Source organism: Pseudophryne corroboree, chromosome 7, assembly GCF_028390025.1.
Source record: "Pseudophryne corroboree isolate aPseCor3 chromosome 7, aPseCor3.hap2, whole genome shotgun sequence".
Lineage (NCBI taxonomy): Eukaryota > Metazoa > Chordata > Amphibia > Anura > Myobatrachidae > Pseudophryne > Pseudophryne corroboree.
In genome coordinates this window covers 404,523,005-404,542,434 of record NC_086450.1, presented here as the reverse complement: position 1 = coordinate 404,542,434, position 19,430 = coordinate 404,523,005, and the positions used below count along the sequence as shown (strand labels likewise).

Here is a 19,430-nt window from a genome sequence, read left to right as displayed (position 1 = left end):
TATACCTGAAAAGGTTCAAGTTCAAAATGGAATCGCTCAGAGCGGTCATCGCAAGCCTGGAAGGGGGGGATTTTATGGTGTCTCTGGACATAAAGGATGCATACCTTCATGTCCCCATTTATCCACCTCATCAGGCGTACCTCAGATTTGTGGTACAGGATTGCCATTACCAATTTCAGACGTTGCCGTTTGGTCTCTCCACGGCACCGAGAATATTTACCAAGGTAATGGCAGAAATGATGGTACTCCTGCGGAAGCAAGGGGTCACAATTATCCCATACTTGGACGATCTCCTCATAAGGGCGAGGTCCAGAGAGCAGTTGCTGATCAGCGTAGCACGCTCTCTGGAAGTGTTACGACAACACGGCTGGATTCTAAATATTCCAAAGTCGCAGTTGATTCCTACGACTCGTCTGCCCTTCCTGGGCATGATTCTGGACACAGACCAGAAGAGGGTTTATCTCCCGATGGAGAAGGCTCAAGAGCTCATGACACTGGTCAGAAACCTATTGAAACCAAAACAGGTGTCGGTGCATCACTGCACGCGAGTCCTGGGAAAGATGGTGGCATCATACGAGGCCATTCCCTTCGGCAGGTTCAATGCGAGGACCTTTCAATGGGATCTACTGGACAAATGGTCCGGATCACATCTTCAGATGCATCGGTTAATCACCCTATCCCCCAGGGCCAGGGTGTCTCTGCTGTGGTGGCTGCAGAGTGCTCACCTCCTCGAGGGCCGCAGATTCGGCATTCAGGACTGGGTCCTGGTGACCACGGATGCAAGCCTCCGAGGGTGGGGGGCAGTCACACAGGGAAGAAATTTCCAAGGTCTGTGGTCAAGTCAGGAGACTTGCCTCCACATCAACATCCTGGAACTAAGGGCCATATACAATGCCCTACGCCAAGCGGAGTCCCTACTTCGCGACTACCCGGTTCTGATTCAGTCAGACAACATCACCGCAGTGGCTCATGTAAACCGCCAAGGCGGCACAAGGAGCAGGGTGACGATGGTAGAAGCCACCAGAATTCTTCGCTGGGCGGAGAATCACGTAAGCGCAGTGTTCATTCCGGGAGTGGACAACTGGTAAGCAGACTTCCTCAGCAGGCATGACCCACCCGGGAGAATGGGGACTTCATCAAGAAGTCTTCGCGCAGGTTGCAAGTCGGTGGGAGCTGCCACAGGTGGACATGATGGCATCCCGCCTCAACAAGAAGCTACAGAAGTATTGCGCCAGGTCAAGAGACCCTCAGGCGATAGCTGTGGATGCACTGGTGACGCTGTGGGTGTTCCAGTCGGTCTATGTATTTCCTCCTCTTCCTCTCATACCCAAGGTGCTGAGAATCATAAGAAAAAAAGGAGTGAGAACAATAATCATTGTTCCGGATTGGCCAAGAAGGACTTGGTATCCAGATCTGCAAGAGATGCTCACAGAGGACCCGTGGCCTCAGCCTCTAAGACAGGACTTGTTGCAACAGGGGCCCTGTCTGTTCCAAGACTTACCGCAGCTGCGTTTGACGGCATGGCGGTTGAACGCCGGATCCTAGCAGAAAAAGGCATTCCGGATGAGGTCATTCCTACGCTGATAAAGGCTAGGAAGGACGTGACGGCTCAACATTATCACAGTTTATGGCGAAAATATGTTGCTTGGTGTGAGGCCAGGAATGCCCCTACGGAGGAATTCCAGGTGGGCCGTTTCCTTCACTTCCTACAGTCGGGAGTGACTTTGGGCCTAAAATTGGGTTCCATTAAGGTCCAGATTTTGGCCCTAACCATTTTCTTTCAAAAAGAACTGGCTTCTCTGCCTGAAGTTCAGACGTTTGTAAAGGGAGTGCTGCATATTCAGCCCCCTTTTGTGCCTCCAGTGGCACCTTGGGATCTTAACGTGGTGTTGAGTTTCCTGAAATCACACTGGTTTGAACCACTCAAGACGGTGGAATTGAAATATCTCACCTGGAAGGTGGTCATGCTACTAGCCTTGGCTTCGGCTAGGCGTGTGTCAGAATTGGCGGCTTTGTCACATCAAAGCCCTTATCTGGTTTTCCATGCGGATAGAGCAGAATTGCGGACCCGCCCACAATTTCTGCCAAAGGTGGTTTCATCCTTTTATATAAACCAACCTATTGTGGTGCCTGTGGCTACTAATGACTTGGAGGATTCCGAGTTACTAGATGTGGTCAGGGCTTTGAAGGTTTATGTAGCCAGAACGGCTAGGGTCAGGAAAACTGAATCTTTATTTATCCTGTATGCTTCCAACAAGCTTGGGGCGCCTGCTTCAAAGCAGACTATTGCTCGCTGGATCTGTAACACGATTCAGCAGGCTCATTCTGCGGCTGGATTGCCGCTGCCTAAATCAGTTAAGGCCCATTCCACAAGGAAGGTGGGCTCTTCTTGGGCGGCTGCCCGAGGGGTCTCGGCATTACAGCTTTGCCGAGCGGCTACTTGGTCAGGTTCAAACACCTTTGCAAAGTTCTACAAGTTTGATACCCTGGCTGAGGAGGACCTTGTGTTTGCTCATTCGGTGCTGCAGAGTCATCCGCACTCTCCCGCCCGTTTGGGAGCTTTGGTATAATCCCCATGGTCCTTACGGAGTCCCCAGCATCCACTAGGACGTTAGAGAAAATAAGATTTTACTTACCGGTAAATCTTTTTCTCGTAGTCCGTAGTGGATGCTGGGCGCCCGTCCCAAGTGCGGACTTCTTCTGCAATGCTTGTATATAGTTATTGCTTCAATAAGGGTTATATTATAGTGGCATCAGGGTTGATCTGATGCTCTGTTGTTGTTCATACTGTTAACTGGGTAAGGTTATTACAAGTTATACGGTGTGATTGGTGTGGCTGGTATGTATCTTGCCCTGGATTACCAAAATCCTTTCCTTGTACTGTCAGCTCTTCCGGGCACAGTTTCTCTAACTGAGTTCTGGAGGAGGGTCATAGAGGGAGGAGCCAGAGCACACCAGAATCCAAATTCTTTCTTAAAGTGCCCATGTCTTCTGCGGAGCCCGTCTATCCCCCATGGTCCTTACGGAGTCCCCAGCATCCACTACGGATTACGAGAAATAGATTTACCGGTAAGTAAAATCCTATTTTTAGGCACACCCTGTAAAAGGGTTGGAGTTGTGAGACCGGCGGTGGGGATCCTGAAGGTTAGCATACTGATCCGGTATCCCGACCGCAGAATGCTGGCAGGGGGGGGGGCAAGGGGGAATAGTCCCTGTTAGTCGGCATGCTGGGCGTTTGATCGCAAGGGATCCCGGCGTCGGCATGGTGACCGCCGAGATCCCGATCTAATCCATCCAATGGAACAGAAGACACTGGCTTGAAAAAACCCTCTGAAAGGGTTAAGTCGTGCCTTGATGCGTTTAAGCAGACACAGAACTTTCATTCCTCAGAAGAAAGGAAATGGTCTTTATAGCCTCTTCACAAAACCCTCTGTGCAGCCTACATCACTGCTGTTTCTGTAAGCAGATAGGTGTTGCAGCATGAAGATCAACTGATCCTTTTTTCTCCCCACAGTTTTTGTGCCTTCTGTTCTTTTTGGGACACAATGACAGAAACTGCTCTTCTCATCTTAAATCCTACCAACTTTTCAAGTGCCAGCACAGCAGAGGCCATTTCTAATGGCTAGCCCCCTACTGTGCTTGTCAGCAGAATTTTGACATTTCATTACTAGCCCCTACGTATAGAAAGAACTCAGTTTCAAAACTCCACTGCCAATCAGGGCAATAGAATTAGCTTTTTCAGAGCTAAGGGGACGGTGTTGAAGCGTGGACTCTTTTATGGGGGGGGGGGGATTTAATTTCTCGTTGATGTTCGCAAACTATCGTTGCAATTCTCCCTCACACCCCGTACAGGCATGCAGGAGGGTTTAATGATTGGATTACCGTAATCTTGGCGATTAGCACAGCCAAATTTCCTGGCCGCACATTGCCGAGAACTGAATTTCCCCCTCTGAATAGCAGAGGCCCAGATATTGAGTGTTTGCAGGTCAAATATATGTTTATACACGCAACATAAAACAATGCATTATTATATTCTCAAGTTAAATATTGGACCAAATTCAACAACCTAATATTCTGTACAAGATAGTATAAATATATGGAGTGTAAGCTTGCAGCAGGGTCCTCTCACCTCTTTGTCTTTCTGTTATTACTCTTGTTTTATTACTGTTTGTTCCCAATTGTAAAGTGCAATGGAATGGGTTGGGTATGAAATGCCGGCGGTCGGGATTCCGGCAGTCAGGAGACCAACAGTGTGGTGGTAAGTAGTCTAACCCTCCCCTAACCCTCCCCCTTCCCCCGCAGCCTAACCTAGTCCTCCCCCTTCCCCCGCAGCCTAACCCTAACCCCGTTGGGTGGCGACTAAACATAACCCCCCCCCTCCCCACAACCTAAACGTAACTGTACCCTCCCTGCAGCCTAACACTAATCCCCCCTGGTGGTGCCAGCCACCAAAACTCACAGACTGGGCAAGGAGGGCATTAATCAGAGAGGCAGCACAGATACCAAAGGTAACCCAGAAGGAGCTGCAGAGTTCCACAACAGAGAATGGTGTATCTGCGCATGTGACCACAATAAGCCGTACACTCCATAGAGCTGGGCTTTATGAAAGAGTGGCCAGAAAAAAAGCCATTACTTAGTGTTAACAATAAGGAAGCACGTTTTGAGTTTGCCAAAAGGCATGTGGACGACTCCCCAAATGTATGGAGGAAGGTGCTCTGGTCAGATGAGACTAAAATTGAACTTTTCAGCCACCAAGGAAAACGCTATGTCTGGCGCAAACCCAACACACCCCAAGAACACCATCCCCACAGCGAAACATGGTGGTGGCAGCATCATGCTGTGGGAATGTTTTTCAGCCGCAGGGACTGGTAAACTGTTTCGAGTTGAGGGAAAGATGGATGGTGCTAAATACAGGGATATTCTTGAGCAAAACCTGTTTCAGTCTGCCTGTGATTTGAGACTGGGACGGAGGTTCACCTTCCAGCAGAACAATGACCCGAAGCATTCTGCTAAAGCAACACTCAAGTGGTTTAAGGGGAAACATTTAAATGTGTTGGAATGGCCTAGTCAAAGCCCAGATCTCAATCCAACTTGAAGATTGCTGTTCACAAGCGGAAACCATCCAACATGAAGGAGCTGGAGCAGTTTTGCCTTGAGGGATGGGCAAAAATCCCAGTGGCAAGATGTGGCAAGCTCATAGAGACTTATCCAAAGCAACATGCAGCTGTAATTGCCACAAAAGGTGGCTCTACAAAGTACTGACTTTAGGGGGGTGAATAGTTATGCACGCTGAAGTTTTCTGTTATTTTGTCCTATTTGTTGTTTGCTTCACAATAACATTTAAAAAAAACATCTTCAAAGTTGTAGCCATGTTCTTCTGTGAGTGAAATGATGCAAACCTTCAAACAATCTATTTTAATTCCAGGTTGTGAGGCAACAAAACATGAAAAATGTGAAGTGTGGTGAGTACTTTAGCAGGCCACTGTACTTACAGCCAGCAAGGGCAGACTCATTTCAATGGTTCAAGGGATGAGTTGATCAGTAGCAAAATTAAAACAAAAGAAAATTATCCATCTGGATTGTAATTAATAGACTGTCCTCCAGATAGATCAATAATTCTGATCAGAGGCATAATGGGAAAATCTATGGAGGGCTGTGATTAGATTCTGGCAGCTGCTGGGATTTCTCTCACTCACCGGTTTGTCCTTTGATTTGTTTCATCTATGTAGCAGCTTGGTGCATTGTGTGCCTCAGAGCTGTGTGTGATGTAGTATCAGCTGGGAGTTGTGTTAGCATCGGGGTATCTGGGAAGTAGCTGACTTAAGGTGCATACACACGGAGCGATATAACTGAGCGATTTTGACTATATAGTCAAAATCGCTCAGAAAGTTAGTGCAGATCGCTCCGTGTGTATACAGGCAGCGATAGCGATGCGCGTCCCCGCTAGGTCGCTATCGCTGGGAAAAATAGTCAGTGCAGGCAAGTCAATTTTGGCTATGTCGCTGCTAAAGTTAGTCAAAATCGCTATACTTTAAGAGGCCAGCGATTTTTCCCAGCGATAGCGATTTTGCAGGCGGCGGTGGTGCGGGCGGCGGCGGGTTGCGGTGGCGGTGTGGGCGACGGCGGGTTGCGGCGGCGGTGCGGGCGGCGTCGGGTTGCGGTGTGGGCGGCAGTGGGTTGCGGTGGTGGTGTGGGCGGCGGCGGTGCGGGCGGCGGCGGGTTGCGGCAGCGGTGCGGGCGGGGGAAATTTACCTTTATCTTTATCTTGCAGAGTTTGGCAGCGGAGCGGTACCAGTTTCAAAAATGGCGCCTCAGCGTCATTTTTGAAATTCAAGATGGCCGCCGCGAGCCAATCACGGCTCGCCGCGTCATCGCCCCGCCCCCTCCCGCTGACTTATATAAGTCAGCGCGAGGCAGCGGCTTTCAGTCCGACGGCGGAGGAGGAGCGGAGAAGAGCTCCTGAATCCTGAAGACGCCGTGGAAGTCCTGGATGGGCGGCGGCTATGCAAAAGAGCTTAGCAGCCGCCGCCCACCAGGTGAAGACGCCGGAAGCCCTGGGAAGGCGGCGGCCATGCAAAAGAGCTTAAAGGCCGCCGCCCCCAGGTGAAGACCCAGTTTAATAAAGGATTTTTTAAAGAATGTGTTGTGTTTTTTTTTCAATATTTTCTTTACAGGTGGACTACAGGTGCCAGCGGGCCCTTTATGTCCGGGCATGCTGGCACTTGTGGTTCTCCAAGTGCCAGCATGCTGGGGCAGGCTTGCTGGGACCTGTAGGCCACCTGTAAAGAACAATATTACTATTGAAAGGCTATCAGCCCCCCCATCCGCAGCCCATTGGATGGGGGGGGGACAGCCTCGGGCTTCACCCCTGGCCCTTGGGTGGCTGGGGGGGGGGGACCCCTTGATTTAAGGGGTCCTCACTCCTCCAGTGTACCCCGGCCAGGGGTGACTAGTTGGGGGGGTAATGGCACGGCCGCAGGGACCAATATAAAAGTGTCCCCCGGCTGTGGCATTATCTCCCTGGCTAGTGGAGCCCGGTGCTGGTTTTAAAAATACGGGGGACCCCTATGTCTTTTGTCCCCCGTATTTTTTAAACCAGGACCGGACGCAGAGCCCGGTGCTGGTTGTCCAAATATGGGGGAACCCTACTCATTTTTTCCTCTGTATTTTAACAACCAGGACTGGCTCAAAGAGCCCGAGGCTGGTTTTACATAGGAGGGGGGACCCCACGCAAATTTTTTTTTTTTACTTTTAGCTATTTAAATACCAGCCACCCTGTAAAATCGTCCTATATATGACACTCATCCCCTTATTTAAATGAGATAGTCAAAATCTCCCATAGCCAAAATCTCTTGCATAGTTAGACAAAATCTCTGGTAAAGTTAGTCAAAATCTCCTACTGCCAGTTCAAGGGAAAAGTTAGTCAAAATCTCTCATAGCCAAAATCTCTCCGTGTGTATGCACCTTTAGGCCGCCATGGAACACAAGTATTAGAACAGTTCAGGGAGAGTGCGTTTCTATTGCAGTGTGAGTCTGTGTTCCCCGAAGCCTTCCAGGAGATGTGCTCTTCATTAATAACTGTTTATAACTGCACCATTCTGCTGCGTGCCATTACCAGTATTGTGGCATTAGCGACAGATTTCAAAGATAGATAGATAGATAGATAGATAGATAGATAGATAGATAGATAGATAGATAGATAGATAAATAGATAGACAGACTGAGCGGGATGTACTAAAGTGAAAATGCAGCAAAACCCCCATTTTCTGGCCTTTTAATACATTTTTTGGTATATACTTACCTCTGTCAGCCTGGTCACCACCGTGCAGGGCTTCTTCTGCAATGCGATGTGGAGACGGAACCCTCTCAGCAGCCCCCGCGGTAACCGCTGGTCTGCACATGTGCGGATGGACTCCCGGGTAATAGATCCAGAAGTTCAGCAGCCTCAGCGCATCGCAAAGGACAGCTCTGATTTGGAGAGCTGTCCTTCGCAACACTAATCGCATATGTTAGTATATATGCGATTAGTGTCTGCGCGATGTGTGGCGGGATGTACCACAACTAGTGATGTGCACCGGAAATTTTTCTGGTTTTGTGTTTTGGTTTTGGATTCGGTTCCGCGGCTGTGTTTTGGATTCGGACGCCTTTTAGCAAAACCTCCCTGAAATTTTTTTGTCGGATTCGGGTGTGTTTTGGATTCAGGTGTTTTAAAAACAAACAAACTCAAAAACAGCTTAAATCATAGAATTTGAGGGTAATTTTGATCCTATAGTATTATTAACCTCAATAACCACAATTTCCACTCATTTCCAGTCTATTCTGAACACCTCACACCTCACAATATTATTTTTAGTCCTAAAATTTGCACCGAGGTCGCTGGATGACTAAGCCAAGCGACCCAAGAGGGCGGCACAAACACCTGGCCCATCTAGGAGTGGCACTGCAGTGTCAGACAGGATGGCACTGAAAAAAATTGGCCCCAAACAGCACATGATGCAAAGAAAAGAGAAAAAGAGGTGCACTGTGGTCGCTGGACGGCTAAGCTAAGCGACACAAACACCTCAATATCACAGGAATTATTCGTTCTAATCAATGGTATTATTGGTCCAAATCACTGGAAGAAAATGACAAAATCACAGGAATTATTAGTTCTAACCAATGGTATTATTGGTCCAAATCACTGGAAGAAAATGACAAAATCACTGGAATTATTTGTTCTAATCAATGGTATTATTGGTTCAAATCACTGGAAGAAAATGGAATGGATGGTTACTTGCAGTGACACAGAGCTGCAAGATACAGCAATGGCCTACTGTACACAACTATATACTACTGTTGGGTCACCAAAATGCTGCACTGTAATACTATATATACTGCTCACAAAAATGCTGCACAGATATGGAATGGATACTTGCAGTGACACAGAGCTGCAAGATACAGCAATGGCCTACTGTACACAACTATATACTGTTGGGTCACCGAAATGCTGCACTGTAATAATATATACTGCTCACAAAAATGCAGCACAGATATGGAATGGATACTTGCAGTGACACAGAGCTGCAAGATACAGCAATGGCCTACTGTACACAACTATATACTGTTTGGTCACCAAAATGCTGCACTGTAATATATACTGCTCACAAAAATGCTGCACAGATATGGAATGGATACTTGCAGTGACACAGATCTGCAAGATACAGCAATGGCCTACCAGTGGCGGATCCGGGGGGGGGGGGGCACTCGGGCCCGTGCCGTCCCTGTTGTTTGTGGCCTCCGTCCCCAGTCCCTCCATCCCCCGTCGCTCCGTCGTCGCCCCCCCCCCCCCCGGCGCCGCACAGGGAGATGACGGGCGCCCGCTGAGATTGTGTTACTAGCGGGCGCCCATCTCCCTGCACAGCGGCAGCCGGAGGCTGGAGCTCAGTACTGAGCTCTGGCTTCCGGCGCTGTCACTGTGCGGCGTGCGCTATGGTCTCTCTCATAGTGCTGAGGAGAGGACGCCAAGGGGAGGAGGACTGCAGAGGTCTGGAAGCGGGAACGGGGCTTGGTAAGTATGTTGTGTTTTCTCTTCTCTTCAGCAGTGCAGCGGGGGCATCTACTGGGGGCAAACTGCGGGGGGGGGACATTACTACTGGGGGCATCAACAAGGGGCATTACTACTGGGGGGGCATTACTACTGGGGGCATTATTACTGGGGGAGCATCTACTGGGGGCATCAACATGGTACATTACTACTGGGTGGGGGGCATTACTACTAGCGGCATTATTACTGGGGGAGCATATACTGGGGGCATTACTACTGGGGGCATCAACAAGGGACATTACTACTGGGTGGGGGGGCATTACTACTGGGGGCATTATTACTGGGGGAGCATCTACTGGTGGCATTAACAAGGGGCATTACTACTGGGGGCATCAACAAGGGACATTACTACTGGGTGGGGGGGGGGCATTACTACTGGGGGAGCATCTACTGGGGCATTACTACTGGGGGGCATCAACAAGGGGCATTACTATTGGGGGTCATCTATTGGGGGCATTACTACTGGGGGCATTATTACTGGGGGGCATCAACAAGGGGCATTACTACTGGGGGCATCAACAAGGGACATTACTACTGGGTGGGGGGGGGCATTACTACTGGGTGGGGGGGGGCATTACTACTGGGGGCATTATTACTGGGGGGCATCAACAAGGGGCATTACTATTGGGGGGTCATCTATTGGGGGCATTACTACTGGGGGCAGCTACTGGGGGACATTTTTACGGGGGGCATTATTACTGGGGGGCATCTACTGGGGGCATTACTACTTGGGGGTCATCTATTGGGGGCAACCTCCTAGGGGGCATTACTACTGGGGGCAAACTGCTGGAGGACATTATTACTGGGGGGCATTTACTGGGGGCAAACTACTGGGGGACATTATTACTGGGGGCCAACTACAAAGGGGCTAACTACTGGGGGCATACTACAGGAGGGCATTACTACTGGCGGTGTAACTACAGAGGCATTACTACTGGCGGCTTAACTACAGTGGCATTACTACTTGGGGGCTAAACTACAGGGGGGCCAAACTACTGGGGGCAAAACTACAGGGGCCAAACTACTGGGGAATAACTACAGGGGCCAAACTACTGGAGCTGCATTACTACTGGGGGCTAAACTACAAGGGGGGCATAACTACAGGGGCTAAACTACAATGGGGCAAACTACAGGGGGCATTACTACTGGGGGCTAAACTACAAGGGGGGCATAACTACAAGGGCTAAACTACAATGGGGCAAACTACAGGGGCCAATTACTACTGCTGGCTAAACTACAAACAGGCAAACTACTGGGGGCATTACCACTGGGAGGCTAAACTAAAGGGGGGGGGGGGTAAACTACTGGGGTCATAACTGCAGGGGCATTACCACTGGGGGCATAGCTACTAGGGTGCCAAATGACTGGGGGCATTACTACAGGCAACATTACTACTGGGGGCAATACGGGCATTGCATAAGGGGCACCACTACTATGGGTCTATATAAGGGGCAGTACCAGTACAGTGGACATTGCATAATGAGCGCTACAACTGTGGGCATTGTATAAGAAGCGCCACCTCACATGCACCGAAGCCACACGCAAATGTACTTGCCCCTTCCATGGTGCCCCCCCTATCATTTTCTTCTGGATCTGCCCCTGTGGCCTACTGTACACAACTATATACTGTTAGATACCAAAATGCTGCACTGTAATACTATATATACTGCTCACAAAAAAGACCGCACAGATATGGAATGGATACTTGCAGTGACACAGAGCTGCAAGACACAGCAATGGCCTACTGTACAACTATATACTGTTAGTCACCAAAATGCTGCACTGTAATACTATATATACTGCTCACAAAAATGCCGCACAGATATGGAATAGATACTTGCAGTGACACAGAGCTGCAAGATACAGCAATGGCCTACTGTACTGTACTACTATAATTATTATATACTGGTGGTCCCCAGTCCCCACAATGCAGCACACTGATCAGATATTTGAAGCACACTGAGCACAGATATGGAGCGTTTTCAGGCAGAGAACGTAGATATTTTCAGGACACTGAGCACAGATTATTTGCAGCACACGGAGCACAGATATTTGCAGCACACTGAGCACAGATTACGGAGCTGCCACGTCCTCTCCGTTCAATCTTCAATGCACGAGTGAAAATAGCGGCGACGCGCGGCTCCTTATATAGAATACGAATCTCGCGAGAATCCGAAAGCGGGATGATGACGTTTGGGCACGTTCTGGTTAACCGAGCAAGGCGGGAAGATCCGAGGCTGCCTCGGAACCGTGTAAAATAGGTGAAGTTCGGGGGGGTTCGGATCCCGAGGAACCGAACCCGCTCATCTCTAACCACAACAGGTTGTTAAATCCCACCGAGAGACAGATAGACAGACAGACAGACAGACAGACAGACAGACAGACAGATAGATAGATAGATAGATAGATAGATAGATAGATAGATAGATAGATAGATAGATAGATAGATAGATAGATTGGCTGAACCAGTATTCAGTATTTAAAATCATTAAAGGAGCTGTTTACCTAACTCATTTTACAATGGTACCTTTTATCATACCCCTAACATCTGAGAAATAACGTTTTGTTCCCAATGATAAGGATAACATAGTTCATGGAGGATGCTACAGTTCCAATAGATGTATTATCAGCTGCTGTTAGCTGCCGTTTCTCATAGCTACAGTTGAAGTCAGTGTCACTATCTTCACATGACGTACAGACGTTCGGATGCATATACGCAGTGGCTCGCTCTGGCAAGTGAAGACTTTTCCTGCTGCATCAATCTAGCGGGAGAGATTTTACTCTGGTGAAAATGCTGCACCAGGACATACACTTTTCCAGAAGCGCTGTCTCGGCAAGAAAACTGATAGATTGTGACGCTGCATTTTTTGCCATTTGTATACTTAAAAAAAAATAAAAAGAGCCAAAGGTGAGAAACATAGAGTAGTGATTTCCCTGCTTTATTCTGTGTTCTACTATGTATTATGCTACTTACATTTGTCCAGATTTCTCTCCCAGAGCTTCAGAGTCAGATTAGTAACAGGGCGGCTGGGGTGGTCTCCCAGGGGTCCACACACACTCCTCTCCAAGGCTTAGTACATAGACCCCTATATTATTAAATATTTTAGTGATACGTTCTCCACCATGTGTTCATACAGGTTGGGATTGCTATGCCAGCGGCCAGGATGCCAGTGTTAAGACTCCTGACAGGGAGAAGATAAATATACTTACCTACCCCCTATTGGCCCCCTAACCCTCCCTTCCAGCAGCCTAAACATAAGCAACCCCCCCCCCCCCCCCCCTCTCCCTGCAGCCTAACCCTCCCTGGTGGTGCTTATACCTAAATACAGCCTATCCCTAACCCCAGAGCCGGCCCTAACCAATATGATGCCCTAGGCAAGATTTTGGCTGGTGCCCCCTAGCACCACCTCTGGTTCCGTCTCTGACCTTGCACCTCTTTCCCAGCACCATCACCCCTCATCCATAGCAGTCCTTATTTTGGTGTTTGTACCCCCTATATTTTAAATAGGAACAGTTTGCACATTTGGCGCACAGCCCAAAAAAGGGAGTGTTTTTGCTGGCAAGGGGCATGGCCACACAATAGTAACCCCAATTCCAATTACGCCACACAGTACTGCAACTTTATTCACATTTGATCATGCGATAGTGTCCATAATTCATATTACATCCCACAGCAGTATCACTATACCTTATAAACGTTACTCCTCACAGTAGAGCCCCTTATTCACATTACATCACACTGAATTGCTCCTTATTCACATTATACCACACGCTATTGCTCTTTATTCACATTAGACGACACAGTAGTGCCCTTTCTATATGCAACGCCACATAGTAGAGCACCTTATACACATAATGCCACACATTAGTAATGCATTTATACACCTAATTCCACACAGTAATGCCCCTTACACATACAGTATGAGACACCTTATTAATGTCCTTATAAACATAATGCACCTTACACATTATGACAACCTTTTTTAATGCCCTTTTACACATAATGTCCCTTACACATATGCCGCACATTATTAATGCCTTATACACATAATGACACACATAGTGCCCCCTACACATTTGCTGCACATTATTAGTGCCCCTATACACATAATGACACACATACAGTAGTACCCTGTTACACATGTGCCGCAAATTATTAATGCCCTTATACACATAATGACACACATAGTGCCCCTTACACATATTTTGCACATTACTGAATTTTTACATGACACACATAATGCTCCTTACACATATTCCAAACACTACTGCAAAACCAACCCACTCACATGCACACAGCACTCACACTGCCACTAACACTGTGACCTCTGCCTCTGCTTGGATACAGATGTGTCCTCATAAATCTTGAATCAATGCTAACGTCAAGCACACCTTTTTTTATGAAAATGCATCTTATTTGCATTGCTATGTGGCTAGGATGCACAAGCAGCTTCTGCTGATTAAAATGATATGCAGCATGCCTATATACTGTGTGAGACTGTGGCTGTATCTGCATATGAAATGCTACACAGAATATAGGCATGCCGCATATCATTTTAATCAGCAGAAGCTGCTGATGCCCCTAGGCATATCAAATGCCCCAGGCAATTGCCTAGTTTGCCTATGCCTATGGCCGGCTCTGCCTAACCCACTCCAGGGGTGTCTATACCTAACCCCCCTCCGTGCAGCCTAAACCTAACCCACCTTCTCTGCAGCCTAACCGTAACCCTCCCCTCACAGCCTAACCATAACCTCTGACAGTCCAGCACACGCTCGTCCGGGATCCCAGCAGCGGGTTTGTGACCCTAGTTGGGATGTCGTTGCCGGCACTCTGAGTAGTGTCGGGATTCCAGCATGGGTATTTCGACTGCCTGGATCCCATTCATACTGTTGGTCTCCAATGCAGAAGAAGCCCTCTCTGACCACCACCTGCTCTCCTTTAACCTAACTCTCTCTGCTTCCCCATCTCTACCTCCTAAGGCTACCATCACTAAGCGTAACATTGAGGCTATTGACACCACATTCCTTTCCTCCCTGTTTGACTGACTCACTTCTCTCTCCTATTCTCTCTCTCTCTCATGCCCTGAACAAGCCACTTCCATATACAATGCATCCCTTACTTCTGCTCTTGACTCTGTTGCTCCACCAACCACTATTCACCCTTGCAAATTAACACCTCAACCCTGGCACACCAAATGCACCAGATATCTGCAAAAATGCTCACGTACTGCTGAGCGACACTGGAGGAAATCACGCTCTAAGGCAGACTTCCTCCATTTCAAACTTATGCTCTCATCCTTCAGTGCTGCCCTTTCTCTTGCTAAACAGTCATACTTCAAGAACCTCATCTCCTCCCAGTCTTCCAACCCCCGGTGCCTCTTTGCCACTCTCAACTCTCTCCTCTGCCCACCTCCACCTCGTCTCCCCTCCTCACTCTCTGCTCTTGACTTTGCCACTTACTTCACATCCAAAATTGACTCCATAGTCCATACATCAGGATATCACATCACACCAGACCATCAGTAACCAGCCTCCTCCCATCCCTTACCACCCCTCCCCATCCCTCCCACCAACTCTGACATCTTTCTCCCATGCATCTGGAGAGGAAGTCATGGCTAGGGAGGCCAATCCCGGGATCGGGATCGGCGGGATCCCGTGATTTGGGCCCAAAAATGCCGGGATTTGAATCCCGGGTTTGGAGCCTCCAATCCCGGGATTCAAGGGATTACAGTGCGCATGTGCGGGAGGGTTGGAAGCGGCGCAGGAGGGCGGGTGGGTGTAAGTAATAACACTTACTATCAAGCGGCCGCGGCAGCCATGGACACGCTGAACGCAGCGGCAATTCAAATGAAGAGCTGGCGGACCGGCAGCCAATCAGGGAAGCTGCCGCAGCAGCGGCAGTCAATCAGGAGCGACTGCTGCGGCAGCTTCCCTGATTGGCTGCCAGTCCGCCAGCTCTGATTGGCTGGCGGCCGGCGCTTCATTTGAAATGCCGCGGCGTTCAGTGTGTCCATGGCGGCCGCCCGCCTAATAGTAAGTGTTATTACTGACACCCACCCTCCGTCCTGCGCCGCTACCAACCCTCCCGCACCACTACCTACACCCACCCTCCCGCACCGCTACCTACCCCCATAGGTGTGCGCAGACACTGACAGGCGGGTGCCGCTCCGGACTCCCCCCCCCCCCCCCCCCACGGCATTATAGTGTTCTCTCACCTCCCCTGTCCTGGATATAGACTGCTCACCTGCCAAATCTAAGGGCCACTACTCTCTACTTATTCTTCTTGATCTCTCTGCTGCTTTTGACACTGTGGACCATCCTCTCCTACTGCAAATCCTTCACTCCATTGGTCTGCGTGATACTGCCCTCTCTTGGCTGTCTTCCTACCTCTCTGAACGTTAATTCTCTGTCTCCTCTCATGACTCCACCTCCCCCTCACTTCCACTAACTGTAGGTGTACCCCAAGGTTCTGTCCTTGGTCCCCTTCTTTTCTCTCTCTATACGTGCTCACTAGGTAAGCTCATTAGTTCTTTTGGTTTACAATATCATCTCTATGCTGATGACACTCAAATCTATCTTTCCTCTCCAGACCTCTCCCCTGCTCTCCTCACTCGTATCTCCAACTGTCTCTCTGCTATCTCTGTTTGGATGTCCCAGCGCTTTCTTAAACTTAACATGTCTAAGACGGAGCTGATCATCTTCCCTCCCTTACGCATAACCTCACCTCCTACAATGTCATTATCTCTTGATGGCACTACTATCTCCTCTAGCCCCCAAGTGCGTTGTCTTGGAGTAATCCTTGACTCCTCCCTCTCCTTCAAACCACACATTCAGCACCTCTCACAATCCTGCCATATTCATCTAAAAAATATTTCCAGGATCAGACCCTTTCTGACCCAGGACGCTACTAAGACCCTTATCCACTCACTGGTCATCTCCAGACTGGACTACTGTAATCTCCTCCTGACTGGCATTCCTGACAAATACCTCTCTCCACTCCAGTCTATCCTCAATGCTGCTGCCCGGCTCATTTTCCTCACCAGACGCACTACGTCCACCTCTCCTCTCCTACAAGACCTTCACTGGCTTCCCTTCCCTTTTAGAATCCATTTCAAGCTGCTCACACTCGCTTACAAAGCACTCACCCACTCCTCTCCCATCTACATCTCTGACCTCAGCTAATGCACGCCGACTCCTGCCTACGGATTACTTCCTCCCACTCCTACCTCCAAGATTTTTCACGTGCTGCACCACTTCTCTGGAATTCTCTACCTCTCCCCTCAGACTCTCCACCTCTCTACAAAACTTCAAACGGGCTCTCAAAACCCACTTCTTCACCAAACCCAGCCAAATCTCATCCTAACCCTCTGTTCCGTGCTCTCTATGTACCCCATCTGTGTCACCACTGTATCTACCCTCCCCTTTAGAATGTAAGCTCTCACGAGCAGGGTCCTCTTCCCTCATGTGCTTATCCTTTTACTTACTTAAATAATCTTCAACTGCACCAAATCCAGCAGTCTTCTGCCACCTGATACTTATATCAGGGTCATCTGCTGATGTAGCTATATTTATTTACCCTGTACTTGTCCTATATTGTCGTCAAGTGTAAGTTGCTGTTTTGCTGTTTTCCTGTTTTGATTATTTGTTTATGTACTCTGCAATTGGGCGCTGCGGAACCCTTGTGGCGCCATATAAATAAAGGATAATAATAATAATAATAAGCCTCTCAATGGCATCAAAATCCCTCATTCAATAGAATCCCCCACCCACCCAGTGATACATTTTGTTGTATTAACCCTCTACTGACCCAGTGTCTATATATCCACCCCAGTGGACTTAGATCTCCTCCCTGTCTTTCACCCCTTCCCACTTAATGCACAGCACAGCGAAGGGGGTCATGGGACTGATCAGTGATCAGCCCCCCTACTGATATCTGCACTATTTATCATTAAATATTTTACGGCATGTTCCTCGAAAACACTCGTCTTTGAGGGATACCTGGAAATATTAAGTATCCCGGGTTATTGCACATGAACGTGCAGCAACTCGGGGTTTGTGTCAGTGGAAAAGCTCCACCCGGGTCCAGTCACCTGGGAATCCTTCCCGGGTACCTAACAGGGTTTTACACGGCAAGGACCTGGGTGAGCTGCAGTGGAAATGGGTAACCTGTGTTGTCCGACCTGGGACCGTTCACAGCATGGCAGAGCGGCTTATCCGGTACAAGAAGATGATGTCATATACAAGTGCCGGAACTGCACCCAGGCCGGCGCCGCAGTGTGAAAACGGTTGGCTTGGGTCTGAGCTGGTTTGGAACCGTATTCCAATCCCTGGGTAAGACCTGGGACTTTAGTGGAAAAGAGGTACAAGTGGTTGACGTGTCATAATGAACAATACTACGATTTTTGCAGTGGGTGCAATCACCTTTCTGCTAACATTTCCCAGTGTGCTAAGCCTGCAGTCGACAAACAATATTTTTACCAGCAAAATTCACATTCCCAGCAGAATTGCTCTAAGCTGCGCCCGGCTGAGGATATGATCTGCAAATTTCAAGGTCTCTCTGGCATGTCACTCAATACTAGTGAAGATGTGAAGAAAAAAAAGTTATAAAAAAAATGTCTAAGTAGTCCACGGGAGATTTAATTTTTGCTGAAAGATTATTCAGTCTTTGACATTTGCTTGTAGGGCTCTCAGTGACTGTAGATTCTGCAGGGGCATATAAAGGAGAATTGCATCGCTGCTCAACAAATGGCGTACAAATTGCTATTGGAATCTGCAGGTTATATAAAGGTTCTCGTACAGTAAATATGAATTGTGTAATATTTGAATAGTACTATTTTCACAGTGTATTCTGAAGTCCATCTCCTGCATATGTCACATTGCACACATTATTATGCATGAGAAAAGGAAAACTAAAACCCCCTACACATTTGGCGATATGCCGCCAAGCTGCCCGACGGCGGATACAGCCAACGGGTGACCCGGCGGCGGGGGGTGAGGGAGGTGATGGGGGAGTGAAGTTTTTTCACTCCCACCGTCACCTGGCTCCATAGCAATGCATGCTAATATGGACAATCTCGTCCACATTGGCCTGCATGCATAAGCGACGGGGCACCAACGATGAACGAGCGCAGGGCCGTGCATCGTTCATCGTTGGTGCCTACACACTAAACGATATGAACGAGAACGTTCATATTGTGTAGTAAAATCTATTAGTGTGTAGGGCCCTTAGAGCTTGTTTGATAAAGTCAGACACAGCTTGGATTACACCATATGTTGTACAGGAGGGTGGGACTGTGCTATATTATTCCCTGCACGTCCGTACAGTTGTTGTTTTTTTTTCTCAGTAAATAACTTGGAAGTTGCTCACTAAATGCTACCATATGTCTGAAAATGTATCTCACATCCCAGTGCAATGCAGTGGCTTATCTGTAATGGGTGTAGGGTGTGCAGTGTCTGTGTCCCTGTGGCAGACCCCTCTGTATATGCTACCAGTGGCTTCATCTTTAAGGCAATGTATAGGCAGGAGTGGTGCATGGACACACTTACTGCTGGCACAGGTATGTGGAAAGGCTTGCTGTATGGTGGGGTGTCCTATACACACGGCCCCCACATCTCTTAAAATGCCCCTGCTTCATAGCTTGGGTAAAAGTAGCAAATACATGTGTTTATAGCACTTTCTTTATATTTAATAGATATACTATTGTAGTGCCCATGTGTATCGTCATAGCAGCGGGTATTGTACCCTGTTTTTATTCCTATTCACCAGTAGTTGTCTGAGATACTGCATGACATACCCCTGAACATCCCCAATCAAGCAATTGGAACATGTTAAAGCTATAATCCCACA

The 19,430-nt window shown here is 48.4% G+C and overlaps 1 protein-coding gene across 1 annotated transcript in view; it reads left to right on the top strand.

The window, feature by feature from the left end:
• The window catches only part of LOC134945405 (heparan sulfate glucosamine 3-O-sulfotransferase 2-like), a 167,746-nt gene that overhangs the window by 42,551 nt on the left and 105,765 nt on the right, over positions 1 to 19,430 (top strand). The gene's annotated exons all lie outside the window — the stretch shown is intronic.